The sequence below is a fragment of the Delphinapterus leucas genome, chromosome 11, assembly GCF_059928025.1.
Source record: "Delphinapterus leucas isolate spDelLeu-1000000601 "Yukka" chromosome 11, BTC_Dleu_Yukka2, whole genome shotgun sequence".
NCBI lineage: Eukaryota > Metazoa > Chordata > Mammalia > Artiodactyla > Monodontidae > Delphinapterus > Delphinapterus leucas.
Window position 1 is genome coordinate 15899668 of NC_143139.1, and position 22349 is coordinate 15922016.

A 22349-nucleotide genomic window follows, 5' to 3' on the forward strand; every position below is an offset into this window, starting at 1 on the left:
TATATATATATTTTTTAAAATAATTATTTATTTGGCTGCACCAGGTCTTAGTTGCGGCACGCGGGATCTAGTTCCCTGACCGGGGATCGAACCTGGGCCTCCTGCATTGGGAGCATGGAGTCTTACCTACTGGACCACCAGGGAAGTCCCCAAATTGTTTACTTTATAATTGTCTATCTCCTACACTAGAATATAATAAGATGAATGAGGGCAGAATAAGTGAATGAGAATGATCTGTTTTATTCATCTCTATATCCCAGTATTTATTCTCTGTTACCCAATTCCTAGACAGTACTTCTGTTTAGGACTGTCTACTACCCTACTGGCACAGGTAGGAAGTTCATAAGTATGTATGAATGAATGAGTGAACAAATGAATACATTTTGTTCAGAATTTTGCAAGTAATAGTGGGATTTGGGGACGATGACCCATGTGTGTGCTCTTTGGCACGGATGGTAGCTGAAACATTTGATTCTGCAGACAACTTCTGGTTTCCCTGTTCTGCACATCTTCACCCCCAGTGACTCTTTCTGCCCCTCTCAACCTCTCCATCTCCTCAGCACTCCTCAGATAATTCAGCCTTAAAACTCTTTTTCCATTGTGAGAACTGTATAACTTGGGGGAAAAGGGCAGTGAAGTGTTAGGGATCATGCTGCCATCTAAAGGACAGAAATGGTAGGAGCCCTGTCTTGTTAGCAAAAGCAAGAGACCAGATTGGAAACTTCATTAGCCGTGAGACAGGTAAGACCAACACAGCCTGCCCAGAAAACCTTGTTCTCTCTGGTGACCTACGAAATGAAGGTTGTTGGGTAATTAGTCTGGGCAAATGTCTGCAAAAGATTTAAAGTCAGAAAGTCATCTGACTTTTCTCCCCTCCTTTATTTTTACTGTGTGTGTGTGAGTGTGTATGTATGAAGCAGAAGTGGACATTTTTTTTTTTTCGCTCAGAGAAAAGATAAAAAAAAGCTAGCAATGGTTGTCTTTGGGTGATGGAAATATAGTATTTTTTCCCTTTGTACCATTTCTCTGCTGTTTCTTCAACGTATAATATTACTGAAATGATTTTTAAAAATTTAATTTTAAAATTTAAATGGGGGAATGAGCAAGGTTGATCTAGAGAACTCATGCCTTGTAAAGGTCAACTTGAAAGAAATCTTTAATCAAATGGAAATGTATTATGTCTAAGGAGTAATGTGATACTTTGTGTTTTCTCTGTTTCAAGAGGCCTATTTCCTAGGCTCAACTTGACAGAAATGCAAAGAATTAAATTTGGAAAATTAGTATGATTTAGTATAAATTAGGATAAATAGCCAAATTCCAAAAGATAGTTGGCTAGGTCAGTAATTCCTGATTTTTATAGGTAGAGGCTTGAGAGAGATAATTTGACCTGTGAGAGAGAGGCAGCCCAGGAAGGTCACAGAACTGCCCTTGGGCTGACAAACAGGAGAGACTGGAAAAGAACAACACAGCTGTTAAAAGTCAGGAAAAAACCTAGAAATGAATCCCCAGAGTAAATACGCTCTGTCTGCAAGGATTACAGCCGAAAGGGAGTGGTTCTCTACTGCGTCCACCAGAAATCATCAACCAGTGCCTCTAGACAGACAAAATTATTTAAGCTGGAAAGAAATTGTTGCTAAATGTGAAACCCATCTCATAATTGAGTAGCTCAGCAAGGGCACTTTGAGCTCATGGTCATTAGAGATCTTCTATGGAACAGGAGCAACCATTAGGAAGAAACCTGGCTGGGGTATGTCTAATGTAGGAGAGAACTAATGTCCAATGTATGCTTAGGAAAATGCGAGGATTCCAACGCTAGGGCACCTGTCCATGCTGAGCTGAGGTTGGGATTAAGGACCGATCCTTTACTGTCGACCCACAGAACCTGGAGGGAGGGCCAGAGAAAGATGAGTCTGGTGGGACAAGCCAGGCATCGTGTTCCTGTATTATAGGTCTTGCTGGGTCATGTTCTGCAAATGATACTTGCTGAATAATAACAATAGCATTTGTTGAGGAGCAACTGTGTCAGGAAATAAGCAGTGCTTTCCAAATACTATCACAGTTACTTCATCTGGTTTGGGAGAAGATTAAGTGCTATTAATATAACATTAAAACAACAACAGCCCCCAACTAAGGGATCCCATTTAAGTAACTGTCCTAAATTCACACAGCTGATACATGTGTACAGTACAGTCTGAGTTCGTTAACAACTACACTCTGTTGCCCTGGAACTTGCCTTCAAACACTTTTGCTTGCGTGACCTCCTAAAAGAATACTGATAATCAGTACACACGTACTTCTGCATCCTTTTATGTTGACACCTAAATTTTTTATCCTAAGTTGAAGATTTTTACAAAGATGTAATTAATACATGTTTTAAAACACTCATTTAAAAGATTGGATTACGATATTAAGTATTGCATTATTCTCCTTGTACTCCTTGAAATTGTGTTTTCATTCCACCTCTCTTACAGAATTTCATCCTAATGTAACATATTTTTGCATGCTGTGTGGTTCACTGATACTTTGCTCTGTCAACTTGGCAGGCTCTAGTGCTCAGCTACTCAAACAGTAGTCTAGGAGTTGCTGTGGAGATATTCTGTGGATGTGGTTAAGATCTATGATCAGTTGACTCTAAGTCAAGGAGGTGACCCTTCTGCATGTGAGTGGCGATGTATCCAATCCTTTGAAGGTCCTAAGAGCAATAATAGAGGTTTCCTGAAGAAGAAATTCTGCCTCACAACTGACATATTAACTCCTCCCTGAATTTCCAGCCTGTCACACTGCCCTACTGGTTTCCAGCTGCCAGCTCCCACAATCACAAGAGCCAATTCCCTGAAATAAATTTCTTTTTATCTCCCATTGGTCATGTTTCTCTCGAACCCTGACTGGTACATTCACTCTAGTAAATTTAATTGCAATGACAAAAAATATGTAAATGGAGGTTAAAAATTACGTATATTTTTCTGTGACACTAAGTTTATGATGTTAAAATATTTCCTTAGCATTGAATTCTCCTAAACTGCAGCAACTCAAAATGATATAAGTATATTGAAATATCTGATAACTTTTTTAAAAAGTAAAAATATATAAGAAATACATCTCTTGATTAGATTCATTAGGGTGTATGTATGTGAAACGGCTTCTGGGGCTCTCATTGATGAAATTACCAAATTGTCTTTTTGTTCCTGGAATCATTTTAAGGTTTGAGATGGGTGAGAGGTAGGCCTTTCTTCTGTAAATTGAAGTAAAGTGACTGTAAAAGACTAGAGTGCATTATCAGTCAGAAAATAACTTCCTCAAAGGAAGGGATACCAGATACATGCACCCCAATGTTCATAGCAGCATTATTTACAATAGCCAAGATACGGAGGCAACCTAAGTTTCTGTCATTAGACGAATGGATAAAGATGTGGTGCATATATACAATAGAATAGTACTCAGCCATAAAAAAATGAAATTTTGCCATTTGTAGCAACACGGATGGACTTGGAGGGCATTATGCTAAGTGAAATAAGTCAAAGACAAATACTGTATGATAATCACTTATATGTGGAATCTAAAAAATAAACTAGTGAATATAACCAAAAAAAAAACCAACAACAGGTTCACAGATATAGAAAATAAACTAGTGGTTACTAATGGGGAGGGGGAGGGGAGAGGGGCGATATGGGGGTAGGGTATTAAGAGTACAAAGTATTCTGTATAAAATAAGCTACAAGGATATATTGTACAGCACAGGGAATATAGCCAATATTTTATAATTATAAATGGAGTATAACCTTCAAAAATTGTGAGTCACTATGTTGTATACTTGTAACATACAGTATTGTACATCAACTATCTATTTAAAAAATTATGTGATTGGATGAAAGCATTAGCTAATGCTATGGTGATAATCATTTTGCAATATATAAACGTATCAAATCAACACATCTTAAATTTACATAATGTTATGTCAGTTATATCTCAAAGCTGGAAAAAATATAATTTAAAAAAGTGAGATAGGGGCTTCCCTGGTGGCGCAGTGGTTAAGAATCCGCCTACCAATGCAGGGGACACGAGTTTGAGCCCTGGTCCGGGATGATCCCACATGCCGTGGAGCAGCTAAGCCCCTGCGCCACAACTACTGAGCCTGCACTCTAGAGCCTGCAGGCCACAGCTACTGAAGCCCACACGCCTAGAGCCCGTGCTCCGCAACAAGAGAAGCCACCACAATGAGAAACCCACACACCGCAACGGAGAGTAGCCCCCACTCGCTGCAACTAAAAGAAAGCCCGCGCGCAGCAACGAGGACCCAACGCAGCCAAAAATAAATAAATTTATTTTTTTAAAAAAGTGAGGTAATAAATAGATGTTACTTTAAGCTGCTAAGTATGTGATAATTTATTAACCACTGTAAGAAAGTAATGAAGCGTTCGTTCATTAAAAATAAGGTCTGAAGAATGCTTTGAAGTGAATACCCATAGAACTACTACTTAAATTAAGAGATAGTATCAGTATATTATCAGCCAGCACCTTAAATGAACTTGTGGGTCCCATGTTCACACCATAGAACAAACACTTTCTGGTTTTATTTTATCCCTTTACTATCTGGGAACACATTCCTAAGTGCAAGATTTTAAAGTTTGTTTGAATAAAATTGTATATAGATGTAAAAATACACAGGAAATGTATATCTTAACTAGATCCACTGGGGTATATATATGTGAAACTGTGTATGGGGTTTTCACTGAAGGAATTACCAAATTGTATCTCTGGTCCTGGAATCATTTTAAGGTTTGAGGTGGGTGAGAGGCAGGCCTTTCTTTTTTAAGTTGGGAGCCAAGTGAGCGTAAAAGACTGGGTGTATTATCAGTAAGAGCAATTACAGGGATGAAAACTCGTTGCTTTAAAAGTAGCTGTGACCTTGTACTCAGTCTGTAATCTTTGCACACCTCCAGGGTAGCATGAGTGTCTTCCATGGGAGACTGCTGCTTGTTTCTGTCAAATAAGGTTTCAAAGTTAACTTGTATCTCTCTAACGTCTTGGTTGCTGACCTTGTTTGGACTTAGTGAATTGGGGCAAACCCTCTGGTTTCTGCTTGTTTTCTGGCTTCTGTTAATTGAGGCGTATCGTTTCGCTCTGATCTTTGGAGTCACTATCTATTCTGGGTCTATCTTCCTGGGGTTTTTGAAGTCTCCTGGCCCAGCAGTTTCCTTGGCTTCCTAGCTTTGTAACTGGATGGCTTCATCTTCCATTATACACATTTCAGGAGGCACGGCTGCTTACGTGGGTGCTGGAGGTAGTGACCTCAGTTCACCTGACAGCCACCTTACTTTCATTGACTTTATCATGAGGTACCAATTAAGTTAAAAAATACTTTGTTGTCCTGCTTGGAAATCTGGCCCCTTTGTCTCCTTCAGTCTGTGTTCATTTATCCTGCTTTATTCCTACTTAACCTCTTGGTCATCTTTGCCCTTTTAGGCTTACGTGCTTTTTACATTTCCTTCTGAGATTTCGGTTTGCCCTGTTTCACATTTTCTGAATGCTAGTGAAGATCAAACCATAAAAAATTCAAAATTTACCAAATTTTAGACACTGAGGCAATATTGTAAGTCATAATTTCTGTGTGTGTATGAAGTAGATTTGGGGGTTGTGCAGAAGTCATTTAAGCCTGGGGGGTCTGAAGCTGTGAGAGAGAAGTTTGAGGACCAACATTCCTGTAGGACTTGCTCATCCCTCTGTGATAGCACATGACATATATGCATCCTTCACTCTTTTCATCTTGCCAACCAATGTTACTGACCTGGGCAGTTGAAACAGAAAGGAGGTAAGAGAGATGAGGAAGGGGGCAAGAAACTTCTTGCTGGACATCTACTCTTGCAGAAGGGGATTTGCCAGTTTTCAAAATGGACTTTTTCTCCTGGGACGCTTTCTTGTGTTCTGTGGACACCCATTTCCTCTCATGGTGGGGGGGCTGCTCATCTGTAGTTCTCTCGTTCCAGCGGAACGCTCTTGCTTATGGCATCTGCAGACTCTTAAAGTCTGGTGGTCCACCTCTGGCTTCTGTTTGCGTTTGCTGAGGTTTCATGAACCTCTCCAGCTCGATTGAATGGAATTCAAGGTAGTCTCTATGCTGGCGCTCTCTCTCTTTCTCACAAAGCCTGCATAGTGCCATTGCTTGCCCATGCGGTGCTTTTGTGTTTATTAAGAAGATGTGCACGTTCCTCAAGACAATTTGGTTCTGTTGGGAAATTGTGGTAATGTATGCTGGTTTTGTTAGAACAAGACCCTCTACTGCCATGTGCAGAAAATAAATATTCTACCATGTGAAGACCCCACCCCCACTTAGTTAGATGTTGTACTCTTTTAAAAAAAATTATTGAAATATAGTTCATTTACAGTGTTGTGTTAGCTTCAGGTGTACAATAAAGTGATTCAGTTATATATAAATATATATACTTTTCTTTTTTTTACATTCTCTTCCATTATAGTGTATTACAAGATACTGAGTAGAGTTCCCTGTGCTATACAGTAGGTCCTTGTTGGTTATCTATTTTATATATAGTAGTGTGTATATTTTAATCCTAAACTCCTAATTTATCCCTCTACTTCTCTCCCCTATGGTAACCATAAGTTTGTTTTCTATGTCTGGAGTCTATTTCTGTTTCGTAAATAAGTTCATTTGTATACTTTTTTTAGATTCCGCATATAAGTGATATCATATGATATTTGTCTTTCTCTGTCTGGCGTACTTTACTCAGTATGACAGTCTCTAGGTCCATCCATGTTGCTGCAGATAGCATTATTTCGTTCTTTTTTATGGCTGAGTAATATTCCATTGTATATATATACCACATCTTCTTTATCCATTCTAGATGTTGTACAGTTTTTTTTGTTTGTTTGTTTGTTTGTTTTTGTTTTTTTGGCTTTGCCATGCAGCTTGGGGGATCTTAGTTCCCGGACCAGGGATTGAACCTAGGCCAGGGCAGTGAAAGTGCCAAGTCCTAACCACTGGACCACCAGGAAATTCCCAAGATGTTGTTCTCTTAATTTTTAATTTTTTATCCTTACCCTAATAAATTGCAAAGACATTCTCTGTTCTCTTTATTCTCAGTTTTACTGATTTTATTAGGCAACATGGCTTCCTTTTTTCATGTGAAACCTGGGTCCCAGGCTAAGGCTAACCTCTACTCAACAACAATGCAATTAAACCTGTTCTGTACCAATTCAGTTTCTATCTATAAATAAATTGAAAAAAACTTAGAAGAATACATACTTTATCGTTATATTTGTATTTGAGTAATGTGGAATGTTTTTTTAATTTTATTCATTTTTTTAAACAGCAGGTTCTTATTTGTTATCCAGTTTATACATATTAGTGTATATATGTCAATCCCAATCTCCCAATTCATCACACCACCACCCCTACCCCGCCACTTCCTCCCCTTGGTGTCCATACGTTTGTTCTCTACGTCTGTGTCTCTATTTCTGCCCTGCAAACCAGTTTATCTGTACTATTTTACTGGGTTCCACATATATGTGTTAATATATGATACTTGTTTTTCTCTTTCTGACTGACTTCACTCTGTATGACAGTCTGTAGATCCATCCACATCTCTATAAATGACCCAATTTCGTTCCTTTTTATGGCTGAGTAATATTCCGTTGTATACATGTACCACATCTTCTTTATCTATTCGTCTGTCGATGGGCATTTGGGTTGCTTCCATGACCTGGCTATTGTAAATAGTGCTACAGTGAACATTGTGGTGCATGTGTCTTTTTGAATTATGGTTTTCTGTGGGTATGTGCCCAGTAGTGGGAAGGCTGGGTCATATGGTAATCCTGTTTTTAGTTTTTTGGTTTTTTTTTGCGGTATGTGGGCCTCTCACTGTCGTGGCCTCTCCCGTTGCGCAGCACAGGCTCCGGACACGCAGGCTCAGCAGCCATGGCTCACGGGCCCAGCCGCTCTGCGGCATGTGGGATCTTCCCAGTCCGGGGCACGAACCTGCGTCCCCTGATCGGCAGGCGGACTCTCAACCACTGCACCACCAGGGAAGCCCTGTTTTTAGTTTTTTAAGGAACCTCCATACTGTTCTCTATAGTGGCTGTATCAATTTACATTCCCACCAACAGTGCAAGAGGGTTCCCTTTTCTCCACACCCTCTCCAGCATTTGTTGTTTGCAGATTTTCTGATGATGCCCATTCTAACTGGTGTGAGGTGATACCTCATTGTAGTTTTGATTTGCATTTCTCTAATAATTAGTGATGTTGAGCAGCTTTTCATGTGCTTCCTGGCCATCTGTATGTCTTCTTTGGAGAAATGCCTATTTAGGTCTTCTGCCCGTTTTTGGATTGGGTTGTTTGTTTTTTTAATATTGAGCTGCATGAGCTGTTATATATTATGGAGATTAATCCTTTTTCCGTTAGTTCATTTGAAAATATTTTCTCCCATTCTGAGGGTTGTCTTTTCGTCTTGTTTGTAGTTTCCTTTGCTCTGCAAAAGCTTTTAAGTTTCATTAGGTCCCATTTGTTAATTTTAGTTTTAATTTCCATTACTCTAAGAGGTGGATCAAAAAAGATCTTGCTGTGATTTATGTCAAAGAGGGTTCTTCCTATGTTTTCCTCTAAGAGTTTTATAGTGTCTGGTCTTACATTTAGGTCTTTAATCCATTTTGAGTTTATTTTTGTGTATGGTGTTCTAATTTCATTCTTTTACATGGAGCTGTCCAATTTTCCAAGCACCACTTACTGAAGAGACTGTCTTTTCTCCACTGTGTATCCTTGCCTCCTTTGTCATAGATTAGTTGACCATAGGTGTGTAGGTTTATCTCTGGGCTTTCTATCCTGTTCTATAGATCTATATTTCTGTTTTTGTGGCAGTACCATATTGTCTTGATTACTGTAGCTTTGTAGTATAGTCTGAAGTCAGGGAGTCTGATTGCTCCAGCTCTGTTTTTTTTCCCTCAAGACTGCTTTGGCTATTCGGGGTCTTTTGTGTCTCCGTACAAATTTTAAGATTTTTTGTTCTAGTTCTGTAAAAAATGCCATTGGTAATTTGATAGGGATTGCATTGAATCTGTAGATTGCTTTGGGTAGTATAGTCATTTTCACAATATTGACTCTTCCAATCCAAGAACATGGTATATGTCTCCATCTGTTTGTGTCATCTTTAATTTCTTTCATCAGTTTCTTATAGTTTTCTGCATACAGGTCTTTTGTCTCCCTAGGTAGGTTTATTCGTAGGTATTTTATTCTTTTTATTGCAGTGGGAAATGGGAGGGTTTCCTTAATTCCTCTTTCAGATTTTTCATCATTAGTGTATAGGAATGCAAGAGATTTACGTGCATTAATTTTGTAACCTGCAACTTTACCAAATTCATTGATTAGTTCTAGTAGTTTTCTGGTGGCATCTTCATGATTCTCTGTGTATAGTATCATGTCATCTACAAACAGTGACAGTTTTACTACTTCTTTTGCAATTTGTATTCCTTTTATTTCTTTTTCTTCTTTGATTGCCATGGCTAGGACTTCTAAAACTATGTTGAATAATAGTGGCGAGAGTGGACATTCTTGTCTTTTTCCTGATCTTAGAGGAAATGCTTTCAGGTTTTCACCATTGAGAATGGTGTTTGCTGTGGGTTTCTTGTATATGGCCTTTATTATATTGAGGTAGGTTCCCTCTATGCCCACTTTCTGGAGAGTTTTATCATAAATCGGTGTTGAATTTTGTCAGAAGCTTTTTCTGCATCTATTGAGATGATCATATGGTTTTTATTCTTGGATCATATGGTTTATTAATATGGTGTATCACATTGCTTGATTTGCAAACATTTAAGAATCCTTGCATCCCTGGGATAAATCCCACTTGATCATGGTGTATGATCCTTTTAAGGTGTTGGATTCTGTTTGCTAGTATTTTGTTGAGGACTTTTGCATCTATATTCATCCATGATATTGGTCTGTAATTTTCTTTTTTTGTAGTATCTCTGTCTGGTTTTGGTATCAGGGTGATGGTGGCCTTGTAGAATGAGTTTGGGAGTGTTCCTTCCTCTGCAGTTTTTTGGAAGAGATTGAGAAGGATGGGTGTTAGCTCTTCTCTAAATGTTTGATAGAATTCACCTGTGAAGCCATCTGGCCCTGGACTTTTATTTGTTGGAAGATTTTTAATCACAGTTTCAGTTTCATTACTTGTGATTGGTCTGTTCATGGTTTCTGTTTCTTCCTGGTTCATTGTTGGAAGGTTGTATCTTTCTAAGAATTTGTCCATTTCTTCCAGGTTGTCCATTTTATTGGCATAGAGTTGCTTGTAGTAGTCTCTTAGGATGCTTTGTGTTTCTGCAGTGTCTGTTGTAACTTATCCTTTTTCATTTCTAATTTTATTGATTTGAGTCCTCTTCCTCTTTTTCTTGATGAGTCTAATGGTTTATCAATTTTGTTTACCTTCTCAAAGAGCAAGCTTTTAGTTTTATTGATCTTTGCTATAGTATTTTGTTTCTATTCCATTTATTTCTGCACTGATCTTTATGATTTCTTTCCTTCTGCTAACTTTGTGTTTTGTTTGTTCTTTCTCTAGTTCCTTTAGGTGTAAGGTTAGATTGTTTATTTGAGATTTTTCTTGTTTCTTGAGGTAGGCTTGTATAGCTATAAACTTCCCTCTTAGAACTGCTTTTGTTGCATCCCTTACGTTTTGGATTGTCATGTTTTCATTGTCATCTGTCTCTAGGTATTTTTTGATTTCCTGTTTGATTTCTTCAATGATCTCTTGGTTATTTAGTAATGTATTAGCCTCCATATGTTTGTGTTTTTTGTTCTTTTCTCTGTAATTTATTTCCAATTTCATAGTGTTGTGGTCAGAAAGATGCTTGGTATGATTTCAGTTTTCTTAGATTAACTGAGGCTTGATTTGTGACCCAAGATGTGATATATCCTGGAGAATGTTCCATGTGCACTTGAGAAGAAAGTGTAATCTACTGTTTTTGGATGGAATGTCCTATAAATATCAATTAAATCTATCTGGTCTGTTGTGTCATTTAAAGCTTGTGTTTCCTTATTAATTTTCTGTTTCGATGATCTGTCCATTGGTGTTAATGAGGTGTTAGGGTCCCCCACTATTATTGTGTTACTGTCAATTTCCTCTTTTATAGTTGTTAGCAGTTGCCTTATGTATTGAGGTGCTCCTATGTTGGGTGCATAAATAATACAATTGTTATATCTTCTTCTTGGATTGATCCCTTGATCATTGTGTAGTGTCCTTCTTTGTCTCTTGTAATAGTCTTTGTTTTAAAGTGTATTTTTTCTGATATGAGAATTGCTTCTCCAGCTTTCTTTTGATTTCCATTTGCATGGAGTATCTTTTTTCATCCCCTCACTTATAGTCTGTATGTGTCCCTAGGTCTGAAATGGGTCTCTTGTAGACAGCATATAGATGGGTCTTGTTTTTGTATCCATTCAGCAAGCCTGTGTCTTTTGGTTGGAGCATTTAATCCATTCACATTTAAGGTAATTATCTCTATATATGTTCCTATTACCAGTTTGTTAATTGTTATGGGTTTGTTTTTGTAGGTCCTTTTCTTCTCTTGTGTTTCCCACTTAGAGAAGTTCCTTTAGCATTTGTTGTAGAGCTGGTTTGGTGGTGATGAATTCTCTTAGCTTTTGCTTGTCTGTAAAGCTTTTGATTTCTCTGTTCAATCTGAATGAGATCCTTGTTGGGTAGAGTAATCTTGGTTGTAGGTTCTTCCCTTTCATCACTTTAAATATGTCATTCCAGTCCCTTCTGGCTTGTGGTGTTTCTGCTGAGAAATCAGCTGTTAACCTTATGGGAGTTCCCTTTTATGTTATTTGTCATTTTCCCCTTGTTGCCTTCAATAATTTTTCTTTGTCTTTAATTTTTGCCAGTTTGATTACTATGTGTCTTGGCATGTTTCTCTTTGGGTTTATCCTGTGTGGGACTCTCTGTGCTTCCTGGACTTGGGTTGCTCTTTCCTTTCCCATGATAGGGAAGTTTTCGACTATAATCTCTTCAAATATTTTCTCGGGTCCTTTCCCTCTATCTTCTCATCTGGGACCCGTATAATGTGAATGTTGTTGCGTTTAATGTTGTCCCAGGGGTCTCTTAGGCTGTCTTCAATTCCTTTCATTCTTTTTTCTTTATTCTCTTCCATGGCAGTGAATTCCACCATTCTGTCTTCTAGGTCACTTATCTGTTCTTTTGCCTCAGTTTTTCTGCTGTTGATTCCTTCTAGTGTATTTTTCATTTCAGTCATTGTATTGTTCATCTGTTTGTTCTTTAATTCTTCTAGATGTTTGTTCTTTAATTCTTCTAGGTCTTTGTTAAACATTTCTTGGATCTTCTTGATCTTTGCCTCCATTTTTTTCCCGAGGTCTTGGATCATCTTCACTATCACTATTCTGAATTCTTTTTCTGGAAGGTTTCCTATCTCTACTGCATTTAGTTGTTTTTCTGCAGTTTTTATCTTGTTCCTTCATCTGGTACATAGCCCTCTTCCTTTTCATCTTGTCTTTCTGTGAATGTGATTTTTGTTCCACAGGCTGCAGGATCATGGTTCTTCTTGCTTCTGCTGTCTGTCCTCTGCGAGATGTTGTACTCTTGACAGCATACAACCTGCACCCCATATGTGGGCTGTAGGCCCACATGGTCTACAGGAAACAGTCTTTGATTAATTAAACTCTGGAAATGAAGGCTGATTCCACCAAGGCAGCAAACTCTTTATCATCTTGTTGCCAAATCAGTTAGCAGAATTGTTTTTTCTTAGAGTAGTCTCCTTGAAGCTCTTTCTGCCATAAGGGTAAGGGTAAGTCTTTCCCCCAAAGACTGGGATTCAGAGGTATAACAGCTACATTCCAAGAAATCCTCTTCACAAATTTTAAACTCTACCTAACAGTCTATTCTTTTATAATCTTAATGCTCATAAGGAATTTCAAGAGTCATGTACCAGGTTTTTGGTTTACTCCTTTGTAAATACTGCATGTGGGTCTCATACCACCTTTTTCATGTTTTTATCTTGGTGCTTTCTTTGGAACTTCTATTTTAACATTCTGTTTTAAATATAAAATGCAAATATTTCTCCAAAGATGATAAACATCTTTCAGTTTACTTCATTGAGAATAACTTAACATGGATAGAACTGGTCTTCATTGGAAAACTAAAATATACCAGAGAGTCATTTTTATAGGTTTTGTGTAGCAATGACAGGCAAATTTCTTTTAGAACAATTTATTAAGGAGGAATATCATGAGAGTCTTGTATTTTTGTCCCTTCTGTAAGGCACAAAGAAAGGATCATGTGAGAGATATCCCTGGGGACAGTTTAAGAGGATATGGGTTAGAGCTGCAAATAGCAAGATTTAAGGTTAAGTAGGAAGAGTTTCCTGACCTAGAAAACTCTTGAATACTAGAATGAAATATCAAAAGGACCCTCCGTCCAGCACTGCCTGCCAAGCTCACTTCCTGTGGCCTGTTTAAACTGCTTTGTTTTCTGTAAGTGTTCATTGATCTTTGCAAGTTGATGATTGTTCATTATACTTAGTCTCTGATTAAACTAGGAAACTTCTGCTAAGAAGATCTAGTTACAATTTCTTTTTCCACAGGTATATAGAATTACCTAGGCATTTTAACCCATATAGACCAATATAGCCTTGTGATCCAGATTCTGTCAGGTGTCATAGTAAACAAAAGAAAAACAATAGTACGAGAGCAAACATACAATCTAAAGCAATTAAAATCTCTACTCAGTTTCTTATGTAAATATATGGGGGTAGCCAGTGGTGATGAGTATTGGACAGTTTTCCATGAGTGTCTCACATTTTCTTGTGAAGGAAAGGACTGACTGCCCTTTGCTCTGGAGTGTCTTTTCAAGGATGTTTGTAAGTCTAACAGCCTTGGAAGTTAGAGATTATGTTTCCTTCTGGAACAAAGGACAGTCTTGAGTGGTGGGCAGAATAATGGCTCCTCCAAAGATGTCCATACCTTCATTCCAGGAACCTTTGAATATGCTGCTTTATGGGGAAAATGGGAATTAATGTTGCAGATGGAATTAAGAATGCTAATTAGCTAAGTGATCTTGAAATAAGGACGTTATCCTGGATTATCAAGGTGGGTGCAATGTAATCACAAGAATCCTTTAAAGTGGGAGAGACAGAAAAGGTTAGAGTGATTTGAGGTAAGAAGGACTCATCTTCTGATAATTTTGAAAATGGAAGAAAGGGGCCATGAGCCAATGAATGCTGGTGGCCCCTAGAAACTGGAAAAGTCAAGACAGTGGGTTCTCCTGCCAACACCTTGATTTCAGCCTAGTGAGATCCAGTTTGAACTTCTGACCTCCAGAACTATAAGACAATAAATTTCTATTGGTTAAGCCACTAAGTTTGTGGTAATTTGTTACAGCAGCAACAGGGAACTCATATTTCTTGGTAGATAGGGATAGCCTTTCCCTCTGGGGCCAAGGGTAAGTAAGCACACTCACTATACAATATGACAAAGAAAATGTTTCTTTTCAGGGCAAAGGCAGGCATACTATTTTCCATTATAAAATCTTCAGGTTCCCAGAGGTTTTCTCTGCTGTAACACAACTCACTGTGGATGCAGGTATGATCTGACTTTCTTTTCATTGCCCTGTGGGTGTTGGGGCTTGGAGCAACTGGCTCAGATGCTGACACTCCAGCTACTGCTGTTGCGGGGCGTAATGCCCTGTCGTTTGTCTCTGACCCAGGAGTGTCATGTCTTTTGCCAGCATCTGAAAAACTCCCGCAGGCTAACTTGTTAGTTTGCAAGTAGGCTCTTCACATTTGTTCATTGTAAATGCACTTCTGCAAAGTTTCTTTGAAAATCCTCTAAACAAGGGCTAAGCAGCTAGGTAATTATTGCTTTCACGATACTGTGTACTTTCTTCTCATAATATAGGGATAAAGTGTCTCAATGTCTCTACCTTTACAAAGATCAGAGATCAGTTGGCAACAGCTTGGAAATTAAAAACAAACAGCAAAAAACTGGGACTTCCCTGGAGGTCCAGTGCTTAAGGCTCCGAACTTCTGCACCTCCCCTGCAGGGGGTGAGGGTCTGGTGCTTGGTCAGGGAACTAAGATCCTGCATGCTGTGTAGAGTGGCCAAACGGCATCTCCCCCCCCATCCCCCCCCAAAACCCCCCCAAAACAGAACGTTGTTGTGTACCACAGATCGTTTAAGAAGCATTTCTGTGTTCTGAAAATTGACTGCTATGATAGCTGCTAGAAAGTGTCTTGTCTTTTGATTTCATGTACAGAATTTCCTTACTGCCTTGCTTCTCCTGTTTACCTTTTTTTTTCCACGCCGTGCTGAATGAATGAAGAGAAGATCCTTGGGAATTAGTCTCTCAGAGCTCTTCTCCCATGAGAGAGACTTTCCCACTCTCAATTTTTCCCACTCTCAATTTTTGATAAATTAGATTTCCTTCTTGGTTATACCATAAAGCTCCCTGGCTTCTATAGCCACTTTCTTGTTTTTATCGTGAGGTCTGTGGCAAAAGTCATGTCTAGAAGCCATCCAGACCAAGGATTTTGTTGCATAGATGTGAAAACCAAAGCCTCTAATGACCAGACAAGCTATTGCCTTGTTTAATTCTTTTCAGACCTAACTATCAATACATCCTGTCTTGGGAGAAACTGTCTAAGCTACTTTCACTCCCCTTTTCCCTGACACAAGGTCTGGCTCAGTTGTTTGTTAAACAGTATTGCTTCCCTCCACTCCTCCAGAAATGTAACTGTGAAATTGAAATTACTGTATTTTACAGGCTGCCTGTGGCTAGAGAAATTGACCTATGAAAGAAGTTGGAAAGAAACTTACAACTATGCTTATAATTAATTAACTCAAGCATCTTTTGAGGGTCTGATACAGACAAGGCACTCTTTTAGAAACTGGAACAGTGCTTGGAGTAAAGGCTGGGAGACCGGAACTTCCTGAGCAAGGTTGAAAAGGACTTTATTTGGGAAGAAATTGACAGGTGTATTCCAGGGTCTGGAATTGTGAAGGAGTTTGGGGATTCTAGAGAAGGGGAATTTTGTGCGGTTTTATCCTTGGATTTTTTTTTGCCAGGAGCATGTCATTTTTTTTTTTTTTTCCAGAGTCGGAAGTTTGAAACATTTCTTTCTCTTAACAGGTGTAGTAAGAAAAGCTAGAGAATTTTATTTAAATTTTCCAATTAATTATCTTTGAGAGAAATAATTAAAAAATCTTAATTGCTTGTGCTCTTGGATGTCACTAATAGATAATGTGGGTCAGAGCTTTGTCAATTAAGCAGTGGACCTGTTACCCAACGCAAGTTCATGTGCCTGACAGATAGTGAGGCCAAACAAATTGAAACATCGGAGTTTGGAGTTTGGAGCTGAGAAAGGGCCATGCAAGGAGAATGAGTGGCTCGCGCTCAAAAAACCCTGAACTCCCCAAAGGGTTTCTGCAAAGCCTTTTTAAAGACCAGGTGAGGGAGGGGCAGGGTGTGTGGTCTGCTTGTGCACAATTCTCTGATTGGTTGATGGTGAGGTAACAGGGCAGTTAACATTATCAATGCTTAGGCGCCAGTAGGTCTGGGGGCTACATGCTCATGATCATCAAGTAGTTAACATTCCATTTAGTGGTGGTTTTTAGCATCTGAAAAACTCAGGAAGTATGCATGAGATACTAATATCTGGGTACTTCAGAGAGGAGCTACAGCAGAAGATATGGGGGCGGGGTCTGTTCCGGGAAGGCCCGGTAGCGTCCTTCTGGGTTACAGACCCACAGAATTCTCCGTGCTGCTTCTGGGTTAGACATCTAAAATGTGTGCTCCATTTGTTCTGAGGACTCCAAAAAAAAAAAAAAACGAGCTGGGGATTACCAGGTTGGGTAATGTATAATCTTAATGTAGTCTGTGCAAAATACATTATACATAAATATCCAATTTTTAAGGAAAGACAGTTGGGTTGTATAGAATTTTGATTCATAAAAGAAACATTTCTTGATGGAAAAACATAAAAAAATAGTTTTGTGCGTTTTGGTAAAGTTATGTAATCTAAGGTTTTCTATTCTGACCACTACAAAAGAGAGAAGCTTCCATGTGTAGCAAAAATTATTGCAAAAGGAGATCAGTCAGCTTTACTCCATATCTGTTCAGCTTTTGAGTATGAGGATGTTCTACAAAGCAACAGAAGATGCTTCAGAACAAATTATGAGTCCTTAAGAAGAGGCAGATGAATGTCTTTTTTATTAGTTGCAAAGGAATGGTTATTACCAGAAATATCCTGTATTGAGCTTACATCCAGAAGCTGTCTCTCAAACTGAATTTATATATAGATAAGAGACCACATGTAATTCATTAACTGATACAACTGTAGGTGAGGACAAATGATTCCTACCATTTTTATAAAACTACGTTCGGATTTAGGAGCAGTTTGTGTTTATTGGTTGATAATTAGCTAGTTAAGGTGATTAACACATAATATTTAACAAATCTTCCTTCAGTGGGAAATATAGAACAATGCTTACAATAAATTTTTACATGAAGACATTTTGCTGTAGAAGAAACATATATTGTGATTCATATTCTCATTCTTGGTATTGGCCGTTTGACCTACTAAACTTAAACCAGGCACCACTCTATACCTGGTAACTTTTTCTAGAACTGGAGAAATGATGTTTAGAAAGAGAAACTATTTGGGAGTATACCTTATAAGTCTGTAAAGTACTGGTAAAATTCAGTGATGGAGTAAAGATGTTTGGAAAAAATACTTTTCACAGATGAGTAAGATAAGAAAGCAAAGAGCAAGACAGAATTAAGGGATGTAAAAATAAGTAAACATGCTGTATTTCCTCTCATGGGATAGATTTTTCAACAAGCCCTAAGGACCAAAATATAAATGATGACGTCTTAAGTTCCTTTGTGGTTCTGTTCTAAGAAGTAATTAAATCCATTTAGTATTCCTGCCTTTTTACAACATTAATTTATTCCTACTTTGACCTTAAGGGTTCTAACAGAATTTATGGTTCATTCATTTGCATAAATGTTGTAGATTGTGTAAAAGTACCTTTAAATGAGTTAATGTATATGAGGCACTTGGATGAGGGTCTGGTACAGGTTTGCACTATATAAATGTTATTTTTTCACAAGAGGAAAAACTTAAAATCTCAAAAATCTTAAAAATCTAAAAGCATTTAAGCTGTTTATGGTCAATCTTTAGAGTGCCTTTGGTCAAACTTCCTGCAGCTCAGCCTGACATTAGATTGAATGCAGTGAGCTTGTTTCCCAGATGGCTGGATGACGTTTTTGACTTTTTTAGATGACTTTGAGGCTCTTTGTCTGATGGTTTATGTCAAAGAATCTCTTTTCTAGCCCCTTGAGTTTTGGGGGCAAATGGAGTTGTTTTGAAGTAACCAACCATTAGATGTCGCTTTCTTCCCATCACTTTTGGTTTAGGAGCAATATCCTGGGTTTAAGCTTTTTAGTTTTCTACTTTTTTAAAAAAAAATGCCTATAAATAGTCTTTATGTCAAAGCTAAACGGGAAATTTAATTTTAGATTAGTAGATAAGGGGCACAATACTCAACTCCTTGGAATGATTAAACTTTGTGCCTGTTTTAAGTGCCCTGACTCAATGTCCCTAGTTGACTAAATTTGGAAATGCAGTATTTGTGTTTTTCTTTCTTGCTGAAATTAGCATAGTCCTGTTTCTACACGAGACACATTTGCCTGGGAATACCTTTATTCTGGTCAAAGTTCATGGGTTTTTATCTGTTGATCGCTGGGTAAAAAGTGTGTTCTTCAGATATCCGTTTAGAGTTTTTCCTCCGGGAAACCTCAGTGACCCGCCCCCTTCCCCTCCCCCAAATCGCTTAGGAACAGCCCTGTGCTTAGCCCGTCTTAGCGCTGATGACACTCTATTGAAATTGTTCACTTATCTTTCAGCTGTATTGAACCTTCAGTATCCTTGGACTCTGTCTTTTTCACTCTTATTACGTTCCCAGTTGTTGAAGGAGGTCATTGAGAGGACGTGACCTCTGGTTGACCCTCGAGCTGTACCCGGGCAATCAAATGCTTCTCACTCCCTCCCCTGCCCTTGGAAATGTACGTTCTGCCCACCGTTCGCATACTAGGAGCGGGTTTTCTAGGTTCTGGCCTTGAGAGACTGAGGTGGTGTTAAGACCATCTGGACTATTAATGTGTCCTTAACCCTGTTAAAGCCTCTCTATAAACTCTTAAGATTCTGGAGGGTGGGTTTGGAGATCTATTCATTTTTCTTTCGACCCCCCAAGACAAGCCTCTTATGTAAATTCCCTTGCTTGTTAAATCCACCACCTACCCATCTGGACGGGTCTGCCTTTCCTTCGGTCTCTCCTCGCCCTCAGTGTACAGGTGGCCAGTTTCAAATTTCAGCCAGGGGAACTCTTGAAGCTTCCAACCAACACCAGTGCATTTCACAGCCTTCTTCTATCAGGTGCGTCATCAATAAGTATTTGTTAAACGAATGAATAAATAATTAAATGGGGCAGAAAATAATTTGGGAATGGTTTGATCTTGTTGCTGCTATGCATCCAGAAGTTCTAGCTCTTTTCCTCTCCTGAACTAACCATGCAGAGACTTGTTTTGAAAAGGTAAGTCATAGTCTGGGTGGCACGAAGCTAATAGGAGCTTTCTTCAGCAAGAGGCAGAATTGGGGCAATACTGGTTTTCACTTGGCTTCTAGGCTCCTGTCCATCTTTTATCTGGGTGTTTCCTTTAGTGTACACCACAGTACCAGCTTCTAGATGAGGTGGGGTTTTGTTTTGTTTTGTTTTTCAGGAATTGCTCATCAAAAATTTCCTTGGGGAGGGGCTTCCCTGGTGGCGCAGTGGTTGAGAGTCCGGCTGCTGATGCAGGGGACGTGGGTTTGTGCCCCGGTCCGGGAAGATCCCACATGCAGTGCAGCGGCTGGGCCCGTGAGCCATGGCCGCTGAGCCTGCGCGTCCGGAGCCTGTGCTCCACAACGGGAGAGGCCACAACAGTGAGAGGCCCGCGTACCGCAAAAAAAAAAAAAAAAAAAAAAAAAAATTTCCTTGGGAAAAAAACAGTTCCTTGGAACTTGGAAGAACAGAACCTTAAACAGAAGGATGAGGGTAATTATAAATTAAAGTGAAGTTTTTACTTGCAGTTTGAGTAATCGTTTCATTGCTCCAATTTACTGTAACTGGGAGGCCTGGCCTGATGCCTATGCTGACTTTCCCCTGGAGGGGAAAAATGTCACCTAAACAACTTGTGGAGATTATTTCCCAATATTTAAAGGACTAAATCCCAGACCCTTCTGTAAACCTCAAGTTCAGAAATAGCACTAGATGATAGAATTTCCCTCATAGAATATGATAAATTAAAGCAAAATTAAGTGGCCTTCGTAAATCTCCAATACTGGTATAAATAGCAGACTAAACTCGTTTATTAATTATCACAGTAAACTCAGCCACAGTGAATAAAGTTCTTAGCATGGCCGTGTTACATGACCTCATTGCTGTGTTATTAACTGAGTTTTTAGTCCTAAAGATACGATGCTTACTTACTTCCTTGGTATATTGTACAGTGAGCTTGGGAGTGTTCCTTCCTCTGCAGTTTTTTGCAAGAGTTTCAGAAGGATAGGTGTTAACTCTTCTCTAAACGTTTGAGAGAATTCGCCTGTGAAGCCGTCTGGTCCTGGACTTTCTTGGGAGTTTGTAATCACTGGTTCAATTTCAGCACTTGAGATTGGACTGTTGGTATTTCCTTTTTCTTCCTGGTTCAGGCTTGGAAGGTTGTCCCTTTCTAAGAACTTGTCCCTTTCTTTCAGGTTGTCCGTTTCCTGGGCGTACAGTTGTTTGTGGTGTGCTGCGCAGTGAGATCGACCCGGGTTAGTTACAGCAAAGCCCTTCGGACCTGCTGGCACTTTCTTGGTGTCACATTGCAGCAGAAGCAGCTTTAACAGCAGGGGTGATAATTTGGGAGACAGTTACGAAGCAGAAGGTGTGAGGCTGGAGAAAAGATACTCTTGAATCGAGTTCTTTCTTGAAATAATAATTGACATTAATTTTTCTCTTTTGCAAAATTTTCTGTGTTTCTGGTGTGAAGTTCTTCGAGATTTATTTCTTTGGTGGTCATAGGCTTTGCTCCTTTGAAGAATTGTAACTAGTAAAGATCATTAGCGAGTTTAGGTATGAGAATGTGTTCAAAATTTAGGAAAAGCTCATCCAATATGACAGGATGAAAATTTATATAGATGTCCAAAAACAAAAATGTAGCTTTTTGCATTTTATGTAACTTGACCTCATATTGCTTTTGTTCTTATTGGCGTGGAAGGGAAAAACTGTAAAGCGGCCAATTAAAAGTAAAGCAGTTTTTGTCTTAGAACCATCTCTGTTAATCTTTTTTTTTTTTTTTGCGGTACGCGGGCCTCTCACTGTTGGGGCCTCTCCTGTTGAGGAGCACAGGCTCCGGATGCACAGGCTCAGCGGCCATGGCTTATGGGCCCAGCCGCTCTGCGGCATGTGGGATCTTCCCGGACCGGGGCATGAACCCGTGTCCCCTGCATCGGCAGGCTGACTCCCAACCACTGCGCCACCAGGGAAGCCCTCTGTTAATCTTTAAAAGGGGTCTCCCCTCATTCCTTCTTCCCACCATAGTGTCTGGATTCAGGCGTAAGCTTCATATCTTGATAAGCTTGGTGCCCTCGTGGTGGGCTGGTTGGATCCTGTTGAGGGTATTTTCCTGACTTCCACTGCTAATGACCTTGAGATCTGCCATTGCCTCTGGAGGTGAGGTCTCTGTAGGCTTTCTGCCTTCTTCTCCAGATTCCAGGCCTCTTCCCAGTCATTCTGAAAGACTACACTGGGAAAAAGATTACTCGGTGCCTTAATGGAAAACAAGACATAGTCTAGCACGCTCTTTTGGTTACCTGATTCTATGGGGGCTCTATGCCTTTCATTGTCTTTTTTTTTTTTCCTTTCATTGTCTTTGAGCTATTTTACAGTTCTGTAAATTGTGGAAAACTAATAATGACACAAGCAAATGACTCTTATCTACAGAAATGCAAATTAATTGTACCCAGTGGAATGCACTAGTTCATTGCCCTGTGGATACATCCATTTCACATCTATTTGTAAATTTATTGCAGCATTCATATATATGTGTGTGTATATATATATTTGTTTAAAAAGTATAGTTCCCTGTGCTATATAGTAAATCTTTGTCACTTATCTGTTTTATGTATAGTAGTTTGAATCTGTTAATCCCATACTCCTACTTTATCCCTCCCCCCTTCCTCCTTTGATAACTGTAAGTTTGCTTTGTCTGTGAGTCTTTCTGTTTTGTATATAGATTCATTTGTATTATTTTTTGAGTCCA